The 5776-nt window shown below is 44.0% G+C and overlaps 1 non-coding gene across 1 annotated transcript; it reads right to left on the bottom strand.

Annotated features, from left to right (window-relative positions):
* Positions 1-4865: 4865 nt before the first annotated feature.
* Positions 4866-4984, bottom strand: LOC131933054 (5S ribosomal RNA). The gene has a single exon (XR_009384824.1). It is a non-coding gene; the product is annotated as a 5S ribosomal RNA (ribosomal RNA).
* Positions 4985-5776: the final 792 nt, after the last annotated feature.

The following is a 5776-nucleotide window of genomic DNA, read 5'->3' on the forward strand; positions in this document are numbered from 1 at the left end:
ACAAATGGTGGCAGATGCATGCCTTAGCAATCTGACATGGTAGCTTTAATGAAAGAAAAACAAAAATAATAAAAACACCAAAAGCCACACTCACACAGTTATGTTCAACATATATAATGAAGACAGAAAAAAACCAACCCACCAGAATGGATGTATTGTAATGAAAATGGCAGTTAGCACTGGTGATAAGAATCAAAGTGTTGGCTAATAATTCCTATTACAACAGCCAGCCTTATAATCTGAATTAAAACTATTAAATCCCATTCATCCCTTGGATCTATGCCAAACAACACACAATAAATGATATGCATAGAGGTGTGCTGATGCCCTGTGTGAGATGCAGAATGAAATAGTGTTTTTAAAAAAAAGGAGCCACCCAGTAATAAGTATGTGGCCTTTTTATGTCTAGTTTAAAGGATAGAATTAGCATGAAATGTGTTAAGAGAATAGTGTGTGCAGTTGTTGGGATAGGCATATTACTATGTAGGCCTATGTATGTATGTATATCTATCTCTACTTATTAAAGAAAAGAATGACTAAACAAAAAAAAAAAACTGTAACATGGCAGCTACACAGAGTGGGTGGGTGGATGAGGGAGGGAGGGAAAACTCGTTCAATGTAAACCAAACCGAGCTAATTGGGAATGGGTGGAGGCCCTGAAAAGGGCCGAGTAGTAGAGCCACAACAAGCAAGCCAGGTGGTTGTTTGCTGTTGTGTTTATTTGCTGGTGGTGTACTTGGTGACAGCCTTGGTGCCTTCACTGACGGCGTGTTTGGCCAGCTCACCGGGCAGGAGGAGACGGACAGCGGTCTGGATCTCCCTGGAGGTGATGGTGCTGCGCTTGTTGTAGTGGGCAAGACGGCTGGCTTCAGCTGAAATGCGCTCAAAGATGTCGTTGACGAAGGAGTTCATGATGGACATGGCCTTGGAGGAAATGCCAGTGTCAGGGTGCACCTGCTTCAAGACTTTGTAAATGTAGATGCTGTAGCTTTCCTTTCTCCTCCTCTTCTTTTTCTTGTCACCGGTGCGTACGGCTTTAGCCTTACCGGCCTTCTTGGCTCCCTTGGAAGAAACTTTAGGTGGCATGTTGTTTTCTTTTCAATGGCTTGAACAGAAATGAGGCGAACCGACCGCCGGCCGCCCTTTTATATGAAACGGCGAGGAAATTTGGAGAGTACGAGTACGAGTACGAACGCCAAGCCGCTGCGCAGCCAATCAGAACGCTCGCTTGGTGACGAACGGATTTCCTCGCCGTTTCGTATAAAAGGGCCGATCTCGCCGTTAAGTCTTCATTCATCGCCTGCAGCCGTATCGCTGTTAGTCGCTGTATTTCTTCTCGCTCCTAACCAACTCACAATGTCCGGACGTGGTAAAGGCGGTAAAGTCAAGGGAAAGTCCAAGTCTCGCTCCTCCAGGGCAGGCCTTCAATTCCCAGTCGGACGTATTCATCGTCTGTTGAGGAAAGGAAACTATGCTGAGCGTGTCGGTGCTGGTGCCCCAGTCTACCTAGCCGCCGTCCTCGAGTATTTGGCCGCTGAAGTGCTCGAGTTGGCCGGCAACGCTGCCAGAGACAACAAGAAGACAAGAATCATTCCTCGTCACCTCCAGCTGGCCATCCGTAACGACGAAGAGTTGAACAAACTTTTGTCGGGTGTCACCATCGCCCAGGGTGGTGTCCTCCCCAACATCCAGGCCGTGCTTCTGCCCAAGAAGTCACAGAAGACACCCGGTGGCAAGAGCTAAACAGTGTCACCCTGCTGCCCACTGTCCACCTAGCCTACTACTGTCCTTTTCAGGACAACCAAAGTTTACCCAATTAGCTTTCGTTGTGTGTCAATGAACAAAAATCGAGTTTTCCTACCCTACCCTACCCTACCCTACTTGTTTCAAACTTTATTAATAACGTATCAACATGTCAATCACTAGCAGTATGAGATCATTATTATAGATGTATAATACTTACACTGGTTTACACGAGCAGAACAGGGAGGGGGCGGTCATATTAATAGTAGTAACTGGACATATTTTAGGGGTATTCGTTCATAGATACAAATGAAAATAGAATCTATTTTTCTTTAAATGTGCTCCGTTTAACCCCTGTCTACAACAAATAAGGGTGGTCGTTATTTTAAAATTCTATTCTTTAACCTACCGCTAGTCTACCCTTTTTATTTTATATCTTCTTCTTTTTAAAACCAAATATGTTTTTATTAATCCTTCCCCCTCATTTATTTACACACTGTGTAAATACCGCCGATCGGGCGGTCGAATCGGGTCAGAATATCTACCTAGGTCTATAGACTAGGTCTAGATCTAAATTGTTTCAGGCAGTCTATGTTGGGTTCTTTTCTAATCACTCACACACACATTCATAATTCATTGAAGACGACAGAAGCAAACACACCGGATTCCATTGACAAGCGGCACAACCAAGGATTTCATTTGAACGAAGAATATTTTGTGTTATCGGCCCTGTCTGCTATTAATAGATCGCTCGGCTGGATACCGTGTCTAAAAATAATCTGCTATGTCGACGCTGTCTCAACGTTGTGTGGCTGCTACTGGCCAATCAGCGTCGTTAAACTCGTACTCGTCCAATGGGAGAGCTTCGTTGCGCTAAGGGTTTGGCGGACGGTTATAAAAGGGCCAGCAGCGCTGAGCTGCCGCATTTCCTTAACAGTCAGTTAAGATCATTCAAAAAAAAAAAGATGGCTCGTACCAAACAAACCGCCCGAAAATCTACTGGAGGCAAAGCCCCACGTAAACAGCTGGCCACCAAAGCCGCCAGAAAGTCAGCACCAGCCACCGGCGGTGTTAAGAAGCCCCATCGTTACAGGCCTGGAACCGTCGCCCTGAGAGAAATCCGTCGTTACCAGAAGAGCACTGAGCTGCTCATTCGCAAGCTGCCATTCCAGCGCCTGGTCAGAGAAATCGCCCAGGACTTCAAGACTGACCTTCGCTTCCAGAGCTCCGCTGTCATGGCCCTGCAGGAGGCTAGCGAGGCTTACCTCGTCGGTCTGTTTGAAGACACCAACCTGTGCGCCATCCACGCCAAGCGTGTCACCATCATGCCCAAGGACATCCAGCTAGCCAGACGTATCCGTGGTGAGCGTGCTTAAGAGGTTTCTTTTAAGCCCAAACCACCACCCCCTGTCCTCAACCAAGGTCCTTTTTAGGACCACCTGACAACGTTCAGATTAGCAGTGAAGGTCCCCCACCTCACGAGTTTCCACCCACCCACCCACTACACCCCCTGCCCATGTCTGCCACTCTACTACTACTACTACTACTACATCTATTAGTATTATTCTGGGGGATGCGGGAAATAGGTTCTATTCATTTATCTCTTTAATTCAACTCACACATCACATTGCTATTTGAATTCGTGTATGCATGCTGTTGATATTGTTTTATTTATCTCAAATGTGAAGAAAGGAGAGAATAAATTTTATATTTTTCTTTCACCCACCCACCACCCTATCCATTGCTTTTTAAAATATATATATAAAAAAAAAAAAAGAAAAACCCTTTAGGGTTAGAGCTAGATATCTAGATCTTAATCGGAGAGCAGAAATTATTCTTAACGACTACACGCCATAGATTATTTAATTATTAGAAGCCTAACTAACCTATTCGTTTCACGATGTAAACAAACCACTGCGAGTACGGAGCGGAGTACGAGAATATTATTTCGTTCGTACTCGACCAATCAGCGTTCGAGATTCTCTCGTACTCGCATAATGAGCTCGCTCGTACTCGCATAATTAGGTGTAGGGAAATATTTCAGTTTTATTCGCACAAAACGGTGAAAATAACGTCTAATATCATATTTTAACATGACAAACGTGGATCTTTTCTATGCCTACACGTGTGGGCAATGAAACTCTTTATTTTTTATCCAAGGGTCGCATAGCAGAATAGGTGAAAAAATGACTTTGAAAACGACACCGTTAGCCGACAAGCCAGCAACATTCCAGTCGACACGGCAAGCTGCTTTTTCATTGGCTGGCTCATTCGCCGACCGCTTTTGGTTGGGCGGTGTCCGCCATATTGAACGAACTCGAGCCCAGGACCGTATATAAGGAGCGAGTTTCTCTGCAGACGGCGTTTTTCGAACACTCCTTCATCAACAAAGAAGAAAAATTCAATATGTCTGGCCGAGGCAAAGGTGGTAAGGGACTCGGCAAAGGAGGCGCCAAGCGTCACAGGAAGGTGTTGCGTGATAACATCCAAGGTATCACCAAGCCAGCCATCCGTCGTCTTGCTCGCAGAGGTGGTGTCAAACGTATCTCTGGTCTGATCTACGAAGAAACCAGAGGTGTCCTCAAGGTGTTCCTTGAAAATGTCATCCGTGATGCCGTCACCTACACTGAGCACGCCAAGAGGAAGACCGTCACTGCTATGGATGTCGTCTATGCTCTGAAACGTCAAGGTCGCACCCTGTACGGCTTCGGCGGTTAAACTCAACCCAGGACCACCCATTTGTTCTACCCATCCGGCCCTTATTAGGGCCACCCATACGTTTCCGAATTAGCTCGAGTGGTTGTAACCCCTACACGAATGTTTTCCATACCTACCCCTTATTTAACTTACTGAGTTACTTCTAATTATTAGGTTGTAGCCTACTTAGTTTATTTATTTAATTTGGGCAGAGTGGTCATCTTTCCTTTGTTGGTTTTTAAGGGGTTTGTTTCCATGGGTGGGTAGGATCGAGGTAGCCTACCGTGAAGGCACAAAAGAAACAAACAAAAAATATTTCGATATTACAAAAGTGTTCACAGGTATGTGGTGAACTTAGGAAAGAGTGCAGGTGGTAAGAATAGGTGTCCAGTGGGGCAAAAAATAAAAGACAAAAGATGAAAAAAAGTCTACAACACGTGGTGTTCCCAAGCGGTCACCCATCTAAGTACTAACCACGCCCGACGTTGCTTGACTGCGGTGATCGGACGAGAACCGGTATTTTCAACGTGGTATGGCCGTAGACATCTGTGTGAGAAAATTGGGGCTTATAAATATACTCAAACGAAATCAGCAGTTATTCGTCCTTTTCTGGCTACAATAATGATTTCACTGCTTTCCTCATATTATTTCAATAATAAAAAACGCCCTAAATCTCCACAAAAGCGAAACATTGTTTTAATATCGAATACTATGTGCCTTTTTTTCCCTCTACAGCCATTGGTCGCTATTTTTAACCTGAGGCGGTAACCACCGGTAGACTTCCCTGAGCTACTAATTTTCGAGCATCGCGCGTTGTAAAATACAAAATAAATACATTTTCCCCATTTTCCTTGACTAAAATCAGAAAACCAGGTGCCCCCTGCATCCGACCTGTCCTTTAACTATCGCTTTCATGTGAAATGATCTATCGGAAAGGCGATACTTTAACTTTTTTGGGTCTCCCGCTCACTCACTCCTTCCGAAACATTCTGCACGAATTCATTCAATTTTAATCCAACTCATCACATAGATCTAGATCTAGCCGCCTACAAGTCTACTAATTTAATGTTTGAGAAATAGTTCAATGCTTTTCATTTATTAATTATTCTTTTAACCTTTTCCCACGACAACTGGCACATTTATTTTCAGTCTATTAATATTCTGGCTTCATTTTAAAACACGCAACTAGGCGACGATCTAGAATTCTAGATCTAACGCTCTAGCTTAACTAAAATAATATAAACAGGAGGGTAGATCTATTCAAAATACTGTTTCAAAAATTACAATAATAATTTCACGGTGAAAAAAAAAAGGCAGGCGATCCATGGTTAATTAA

Source organism: Physella acuta, unplaced genomic scaffold (assembly GCF_028476545.2).
Source record: "Physella acuta isolate Inbredline_101_S28 unplaced genomic scaffold, ASM2847654v3 ptg002354l, whole genome shotgun sequence".
NCBI classification, from domain to species: Eukaryota; Metazoa; Mollusca; class Gastropoda; family Physidae; genus Physella; species Physella acuta.